We start from the raw sequence: 10,205 nt of genomic DNA on the forward strand, positions 1-10,205 counted from the left end.
GTATATATATATATATATATATATATATATATATATATATATATACTCTGCATCCAGTGTCCTATATCTACAGTGCATTCGGTGATGTTCTGTTTCTAATACACTTCACGCGGTGTACACAGTATCTAATACAGCGTGTACAGTTTCTACTACACTTCTGGTGGTGTACACAGTATACAATACAAAGCGGCCATTGTACAGTTTCTAATACAGTGCAGGCGGTGTACACAGTATCTGATACAGTGTGTACAGTTTCTACTACTTTTCTGGTGGTGTACACTGTATCTAATGCAGTGTGTACAATTTCTAATACACTTCAAGCGGTGTATACAGTATCTAATACAGTGTGTACTGTTTCCACTACTTTTCTGGTAGTGTACACAGTATCTAATACAGTGTGTACAGTTTCTAATACACTTCAGGCGGTGTACACAGTATCTAATACAGTGTGTACAGTTTCTACTACACTTCTGGGGGTGTACACAGTACACCATACAGTGCAGCCGTAGTACAGTTTCTAATACAGTGCAGGCGGTGTACACAGTATCTAATACAGTGTGTACAGTTTTTTTTTTTATTTTTGTTTTTTCAATTCCTTTATTATTTTTCTTTATGACAAATATATATCCAGATATACAAAAAAAAAAAAAAACAATGCTTATTAACCACCAAACACTATTTGACATTATTATACCCCCCTCCCCCTTTTTATTGCTAAACCTCTACCATGAATCCCGACCCCCCCTCCTCTACTCCCTTGTCTCCTTGTCTGCTTAAACTCTATCCAAACCTTCCACTTACTTTCAAATCGTTCTATTCCCTCTTCTCTACAGAATCTGAGATATTCCATATTGTAAATCTCATCCACTTTCTTACATCAACTTCCCATCTTAGGGCTTTCTATCTCCTGCCACTGCCGAGGTATTAAGCTTTTGGCTGCATTCATTAAATGGGGAACCAATGTTCTCAGGTAATGTTCAATTGGCATTCTTACCCCATGAAACAAGCACCTCCATGGTTCCTCTGGAATCTCTATATTGGTAATCTCCTTAATTACCTGCAGCACCTCTCTCCAATAGTTTTACATTTTTGGGCACTTCCACCATATATAGGCCATTGTTCCCACTTCACCACATTCCCGCCAGCATAATCGTGAAACTTCCGTTTGACATTTATGTGCCTTATCCAGTGTTATATACCAGCGTGCTAAGCAAGCACTTATAATTAATTTTGGTGATGTTACTATTGATTGCCGTGGAATGTGTCATCTTGATTTTCCCAAAATCTTGATCTTTCTCTCCCTTACCCAGTTCTTCTTCTCACTTAATTATGAAAGGGCGGTATTTCCAGACCCTTCAGTCTCACAAGCACTTTATAGATCAGGGATATGCAATTAGCGGACTTCCAGCTGTTGCAGAATTACAAGTCCCATGAGGCATAGCAAGACTCTGACAGCCACAAGCATGACACCCAGAGGCAGAGGCATGATGGGACTTGTAGTTTTGCAACAGCTGGAGGTCCGCTAATTGCATATCTCTGTTAAAGATCCTTGAGATCCCCCTCTTTGTTCCCTTTGCCATACATAGCCGCTCAAACGACCGTAAGTCCTCCTCGTATCTTACTGGTTGAGGCAATGATGTGACAAAATGTTTCAGCCAGGAATACCGCCATTAGTCTATTACCATTAAATCATTTTTTTTGTTTCAAATCCTGTAAGATGTGTATTTTACCTTTCTCCATGATATATTTTAATTGTGCATCTTCTTTTTTTATCCATTCCCCAAACAATCTCCCTTTCCCCGGTGGAAAAAAAATTGTTTTTTTTAATGGTATCAGGGGTGAATTCAATTCCCATTTATCTTTTGTGTGCATCAAATCCCAGATTGCCAAAATTTTCTTTGTTATTACATGTGTATTTTCACTTATTTCTCTATATTCAGGAGGTATCCATATTATTTTCCCAATGCTACATTGCTAATCGTGTTTTCCAATTTAGCCCATCTTTTTACCTTATTCATTTTTACCCATTCTGACACACGTGATAAAAATATTGCATTATAGTAATTTTTGATATTTGGAACCCCCAGCCCCCCTTGCTTTTTGTCTTTATTCAGCACTGCGAGGCTTATCCTCGGCTTCTATTTTTTCCATATAAACCTAAGTAGTAATGTTTTTAGTGTATTGAAATATGCTTGTGGGAGGGGGATTGGCAGCATTTGCATTTAATGATCTTAGGCAAAATTGCAATTTTAAAAATATTTATCCTGCCTAACCAAGAGAGGTGTCCTGTTGCAGTTTTGCTCATTTCCGTTTTTATTTCATTCAGGAGCAGGATAAAATTCACTTGGTATATTGTCTCTTCAGATGGTGTTATTTTTACTTCTAAGTATTTTAATTCATTTTCTCACCATATAAATGGGAACTCTTGTTGGAATTTCTGCGCGTCCTGTTTCTTTATGTTGATATTGAGAATCTCTGATTTAGAGGGGTTCATCCTAAAATGTTATATTTCTCCGTAGGTTTTTAATAGCTTCATTAGATTGGGAAGGGTTACTCTAGGTTTGTTGATGTAAAACAATATATCATCGGCATATGCCGCTAGTTTGTGCCCTTCGTCTCCTATCATAATCCCCCCTATATCTGGGCTCTGTCTGATCACTGCCAAAAGTGGCTCTAACGAGAGAACAATAGGGGGATGGGGGCAACCCTGTCTTGTTCCGTTATGCATCTCAAAGGGCATAGACACTATCCTATTAACCTTTACCCTAGTTGTTGGATGGTTATACAATGCTTCAATCCAGTTGGTCATCTTTGGGCCTTCTCCCATTACCTCCAATGTCTTCATCATAAATCCCCAGTCTACCCTATCAAACGCTTTCTCCGCGTCTATTGAGAGTAGTAGTCCTGGGGACCTACTTTTTATTTCCTGTGTGAGTAACCGTGTTCTAACCCCATTATCTCTCCCTTCCCTTCCTGGAATGAATCCGTCCTGGTCCGCATGTACCAAGTCGTTCATTACCATTTTCAACCTACTCGCTAAAACCTTAGTGAATAATTTCGTATCTGCGTTTAGCAACGAGATAGGTCTGTAACTTGAACATAGGGTAGCATCTTTCCCTTCCTTTGGTATAATGGTAATAAGCGCCGCTAGAGCATCCCTCCTCATCTCCCAACTTGTTCCTATCCCATTCATGTAGGTGCATAGTCTGGGGATTAATATTTCCTTGAACCTCTTATAATAAAATATTGCCAGCCCATCTGGGCCTGGACTTTTTCTTGAGGCTGTAGCTTTTAGGATCCGGCCTATTTCTTCTACTGTAATAGGTTCTTCTAGGACACTTAATCTATCTTCTGTGATTTTATTTAGACTTACTTCCCTCAGAAAGGTTTTAGTTTTTTCTATCCTCTCCATTTCACTCTCTGGTGTCTCTTTCTGCTTTACTGAGTAAAGTTCTCCATAATATTTTTGAAATACACCAGCTATCTCCTTTGTAGTAAATACCATTTCCCCTGTGCTACTTTGGATTTTCTCTATGTAATTTTGAGGTCTTTTTTCACACAGCCATTAATGTCTAAACCGCTGGTAACAAAAGTGAGTACACCCCTAAGTGAAAATGTCCAAATTGGGCCCAAAGTGTCAATATTTTGTTTGGCCGTTATTATTTTCCAACACTGCCTTAACCCTCTTGGGCATGGAGTTCACCAAAGCTTCACAGGTTGCCACTGGAGTCCACTTCCACTCCTCCATGATGACATCCCAGAGAGACCTTGTACTCCTCCACCTTCTCTTTGAGGATGCCCCACAGATGCTCAATAGGGTTAAGCTCTGGAGACATGCTTGGCCAGTCCATCACCTTTTCCCGCAGCTTCTTTAGCAAGACAGTAGTCATCTTGGAGGTGTGTTTAGGGTCTTTATCATGTTGGAATACTGCCCTGCGGCCCAGTTTCTGAAGGGAGGGGATCATGCTCTGCTTCAGTATGTCACAGTACATGTTGGCATGTATGGTTACCTCAATGAACTGTAGCTCCCGACAGCACTCATGCAGCCCCAGACCATGACATTCCCACCACCATGCTTGACTGTAGGCAAGACACACTTGTCTTTGTACTCCTCACCTGGTGGCCGCCACACACACTTGACACCATCTGAACCAAATACGTTTATTTTGGTCTTATTAGACCACAGGACATGGTTCCAGTAATCCATGTCCTTAGTCTGCTTGTCTTCAGAAAACGGTTTGCGGGCTTTCTTGTGCATCATCTTTAGAAGAGGCTTCCTTCTGGGATGACAGCTATGTAGATCAATTTCATGCAGTGTGCGGCATTTGGTCTGAGCACTGACAGGCTGACCCTCCACCCCTTCAACCTCTGAAGTAATGCAGGCAGCACTCATACGTCTATTTCCCAAAGACAACCTCTGGATATGACACTGAGCATGTGCACTAAACCTCTTTGGTCGACCATGGCGAGGCCTGTTCTGAGTGGAACCTGTCCTGTTAAACCGCTGTATGGTCTTGGCCACCGTGATGCAGCTCAGTTTCAGGGTCTTGGCAATCTTCTTATAACCTAGGCCATCTTAATGTAGAGCAACAATTCTTTTTTCAGATCCTCAGAGTTCTTTGCCATGAGGTGCCATGTTGAACTTCCAGTGACTAGTATGTGAGAGTAAGAGCGATAACACCAAATTTAACACACCTGCTCCCCATTCACACCCGAGACCTTGTATCACTAACGAGTCACATGAAACGGGGAGGGAAAATAGCTAATTGGGCCCAATTTGGACATGTTCACCTAGGGGTGTACTCACTTTTATTGCCAGCGGTTTAGACATTAATGACTGTGTGTTGAGTTATTCTGAAGGGACAGCACATTTACACTGTTATACACTCACTATTTTACATTGTAGCAAAGTGTTGTCACATGAAAAGATATAATAAAATATTTACAAAAATGTGAGGGGTATACTCGCTTTTGTGAGATACTATATGTATATATATATATATATATATATATATATATATATATATATATATACACACACACACACACAGTTACTCTTCATTCAGTGTAGCCCATATATATAGTGCATTCGGTGGTGTATAGTCTCTAATACACTTCAGGTGGTGTATAATACAGTGTAGTGTGGTGTTGCAAAACAAAAAATACATCATGTCCGTAAGGCCACCAGGGAAAGGCAGACGCTCACAGGCCACTAAAAGAGGGCAAGCAGCCTCTGTGTCTACAGTCAACAGTGGTGGTCGTGGACATGGTGAATCCTCTGCAGGTGGCTGTGGGGCACGCTTGTCCTTTTTTTCTGCTGCTGGCCGTGTTATTGAGCCACAACATGCAGAAGAGTTGGTGGAGTGGATAAAGAAGCCGTCCCCATCCTCTGTCACCCAGGCTCAGTATTTTGCCTTCCAACGCAGCTGCCAAAGTGGCCTATTCCACAGGCTCCTTATCCACAGTCACTCCTTCCGTAGCCCCACCATCATGCATGGTGGAGTCCCCAGAAATATTCGACCACAGTGTCGGGTATAGGCTGCTGGAGGATGCACAGGGATTTGAAGGCTCCGATGTTGGTTTCCAGGTTGAGGAAGGGAGTAATTTGAGCCTAGAGAGAGGGGGTGCCACAGAAGGACAAGAAACTGGCAGTCATGTTCCCCCAGCTGCAGCATACTGCCAAGTTTGCTCCAGTGATGAGGAGCGAGGGGATGATGAGGTCACTGACTGTACTTGGGTGCCTGAGAGAAGAGAGGAGCAGGAGGAGGAGGCACAACTCCAATGAGGCAGGATGTCCTCTAAGGGGCAGCTTAAGGGCAGCCACCCTATTGCATCACAGCCCGCAGAGCTCTGCAGGTGCAGGGCGCAGCTGACTCTCCGCTAACTTTTAAAAGTTCCTTGGTGTGGGCCTTTTTCAACACGTGTGCAGCAGATCGCAACGTTACTGCTTGCAACCTATGTCTGAAGCAGATCAAGCATGGCCAGAACAGCAGCCACTTGGGAACCAGATGCTTGACCAGACATATGATGACCTGCCATGCAGTTCATTGGCAACAACACTTGAAAGGCCCACATCAAAGAAAAAGGTGGAATTCTCCATGCTCCTCATCTGGGATCTCCAACCCTACTATACTTCCAGTCCTCTCAAAAACCCGCACTGAGAGGATTGAAGGTAGAGCATTAGGTGTCCCAAGTACTTGCAGCCAATCTGCTAGCAGTACACCACCAATTGATTTTAGCAGGCAAACTTCCCTACCCCAGTTCCTGAACTGTAGAAAGAAATTTGGCCCCAGCGATCCACTTGCTCAGCGTCTAAATGCTAGCTTGGCCAAATTGCTAGCACTGCAACTGCTGCCTTTTCAGCTGGTAGACTCTGCCCCTTTTCGTGAATTTGTGGAATGTGCTGTACCTCAGTGGCAGGTTCCAAAACGTCATCTCTTTTCATGGAAGGTCATTCCAGCATGTGGAAGGCAAAGTTTTGGCTTTGTTTGACAGGACAGTCAGCAGTAAGGTTCATATTACCGCTGACTCATGGTCCAGCAAGCATGGAAAGGGATGTTACCTTTCCTTCACAGTGCACTGGGTAACTCTGCTGGCAGCTGGGAAGGATACAGGACAGGGTTCAGTGTTGTTGGAGCTTTTTCTGCCACCATGCCTCCAAAATGCTAGTGGTGATTCTGCCACAACATCTGTATGCTCCCCTCCCTCCTCTTCTTCTTCCTCAATAGCCTCTTCTGCAGATTTGTCCTCTGAACCAGTGGTGCTCCATAAACGTTCAAGGGTCCAAGCAAGGAGTCAGGCTAATAGATGCAATGCAGTGCTTGAGTTGGTCTGCCTAGGGTGCAGGAGCTACACTGGGGCAGAGATCTGAGCCACACTGAGGCAGCTCTTTGGATAATGTGATCCTTAGTGACCCAGAGGACTCAGAATCAAATGCCTCTGCAAACCTACGCTGCATGGCCTCCCTGATTCTGCAAAGCCTGTAAAAGGACCCTAGGATCTGTGGTATCAAGGAGAGGGATCATTACTGGCTGGCAACCCTTCTTTATCCACGTTACAAGGGTAAAGTTGCAGAACTCATCCTGCCTTCGCAGAGGGAGCAGCGGATGAAACATCTTCAGGAAGCCTTGAAGAAAGGTTTGTGTAACGCATTTCCATACCCTGGGAGGTTACCATTTCCTGGTGCTGGACAACGTATTTCCGAGGCTTTGTTCAGTCAGAGGAAGACCGGTGGAGAAGGTGGCCGCCTGACCGATGCCTTTAACCGATTTTTCAGTGCTCAGCACCAAGGTCTGATCAGTTCAAGCAACCAGCGTCTGCATTATATGATGCAGGAATATCTAGGGGGAAGAGCAGACTTGGAGACCTTACCAACAGAGCATCCACTGGGTTACTGGGTCTTGAGGATGGAACACTGGCCAGAACTTGCTCAATATGAAATTGAGCTACTGGCCTGTCCTGCATTCAGTATGATTTCTGAATGCACATTCAGTGCTGCTGGAGGGTTTGTAATGGATCAAAGACTGCGCCTGTCCACAGACTCCGTTGATAGGCTCACATTCATAAAAATGAATCAGTCTTGGATCAGCAGCTATCAAGCACCTGATGCTGATGTAACTGATTGAATTTGCTATGGATCTGTGATCCCTTGAAGACTGCCTATGCTGACAATCCTATTCCTCCTCAATCTTGATAATGCTAGCTTCCAACAATATTTTTGGTTTAAGGTACCACCACCACCCAAGGCCCATTTTTTTCAGGGGCATGTAATTACAATTTTTAAAATAAAATATTTCACAACAGGGCTCGCTCCTGCACCCAACAAGAGTATCTGTGAGGGGTTACAGTGTTGTGGCACCACCACCCAAGGCCCTATTTTTCTACCCCTGTTTAACAGGGCCATTTGATTACAATTTTTTATATAATATTTCACAGCAGGGCCCATTCCTGTGCCCAACAAGAGTATCTGTGCAGGGTTACAGTGTTGTGGCACCACCACCACCCAAAGCCCAATTTTTCTGCCCCTGTTTAACAGGGGTATGTAATTACAATTTCTGATATAATAGAGTATATAGTGCCTGGGGGCCTAGGGGACCCCCATGCCATTTTTTTTTTGTGCGGGGTTCCCCTTGATATCCACACCAGACCTGAAGGACCTAGTATGGATTTTGAGGGGACATCCAGGCCATTTTTTTTTTGTTGGTATTTTTGGTATTTTTATCTATATTGCCGGGATCCGACAATACATTACAGCCGTTAGCAGTTTTAAATGACATTTTTTCCTTTAGAAATGTCATTTTGTTGTGGTACTGTTATAAATATGGGAAAGATGCGCTACTTTACAGGCAGACTAAGGAGACCCCCCCAGACATGATATTTTAAAGAATATTTCATCTTTATTATTTCACTTTAAGCATTATTAAAAGCATTGCTCCCAAAAAAAACTTGGATTGATATATGTCTCCGAGGGCAGGACCCGGGTCCCCAAATACGTTTTATGGCAATAACTTGCATATAAGCCTTTAAAATTAGCACTTTTGATTTTTCACGTTCGTGTCCCATAGACTTTAACAGTGTTCATGTGGTCGCACAAATCTTTTGCCTGCTTGCATGTTCAGCTGTGAACCGAACTGGAGGTGTTCGGCTCATCCCTAATGGACATACATTCCCAAAGATATGAACTCATCAGGCTGATGCTTTTACTGTCAAGTCACAAGATGGGGCAAGAACAAAACCTGTAATTGTTACTTAACTGCAACAGAAAAAAAAAGAAATCATGTCTTCTGCTACGGCAGGGCTGTGTAAATTTTACAACTGGATAGACAGACATACAAATGTTTTGCCAGGTAAAACAGCCCCTCTTACATGTATTTCATCTGTTTATTTGGCTGTTTGCCAGGAGTATAGCTTTAGGCAAGGTACAAACTTCAGTAGATCATCCACAGCCAAGATGTAACAAAGAACTCCATGCAGATATAAAAATGTGTCCTCTTGTTGCAATTTTTAATTAACTAAAGATAACGTTATTTTTAAATTGTGTTTCGTATTAAAGCGGGGGTTCACCCACACCGCCAAAAAAAAAAAAATATTAAAAGCCAGCAGCTACAAATACTGCAGCTGCTGACTTTTAATACATGGCCACTTACCTGTCCCAGGGTCCAGCGATGTCGGCAGGGGATGCCGAGAACCCGCTCGGTTCTCGGCAGCTGCCGCCGCCATCCTAGGTGAGGGAATAAGGAAGTGAAGCGTTGCGGCTTCACTTCCCGGTTCCCTACTGCGCATGCGCGAGTCGCGCTGCGCGTCCCGAGTGGTCCCCGCTCTCTCCTGGGAGCTGTGTGTTCCCAGGAGACAGCGTGGTGGGGACAGGAAGAGGCATAGACTCCCATGGGAGTCTATGCCGGAAGTGGGTGCAAATACCTGTCTTAGACAGGTATCTGCACCCCCCTCCCCCCTGAAAGGTGCCAAATGTGACACCGGAGGGGGGGAGGGTTCCGAAAAGCGGAAGTTCCATTTTTGTGTGGAACTCCGCTTTAATGTAATTCCACATTCTTTATTTACATTACATTCCCACACCAGCTGACATTTCAAATTGGTGGGGTGTCTGCATCAGACAGGGCAGAATACAGACATAAAGAACACAAATTCCTATATGCAAATTTAAAGGAAACACACTGAGAGCAATATGCCGGCTGTCATTTCTGACCAAAATTGCCAGTTTCAGGGGTCCTTTGGGTTTTATACCCTTTAAGTCGCTGACCTGGAACAGGTATGAAGATTGGGAGGTCTGACTTCTCTCAGACATCAATTGCCACATGCTTGTCTCTGCCTCACTCTTATTGGGCAGTTGTTTAGTTGGCATTTGCTACACTAACAGCTCACAAACTGGTCTATAACCAAAAAAAAAAAACACGGGTCAGCTAAAAATTTGAAACGAATCCAGACATATTTTATTGTTGTGAGTATGGTGAAGTTATCAGTCACAGATGTTCTGGTTTAATCATTTCACCCAATATATTCTGCATTGTTCAGTAAAGGGTATTTAAAGTCAATGTATACACAAAACTTTTTTTTTCCAGTTTTTGATAGAATAGAGAAAGATTCAAATCCATGTCAGTTAATTTTTTGCTGCCTATGTCCTATTGGGGAGATTTCCCATTACTTCTTGGAAATAGAACAGAAAGTGAGGGTAAGACCCCTTTCACACT

Source organism: Aquarana catesbeiana, linkage group LG08, assembly GCF_042186555.1.
Source record: "Aquarana catesbeiana isolate 2022-GZ linkage group LG08, ASM4218655v1, whole genome shotgun sequence".
Lineage (NCBI taxonomy): Eukaryota > Metazoa > Chordata > Amphibia > Anura > Ranidae > Aquarana > Aquarana catesbeiana.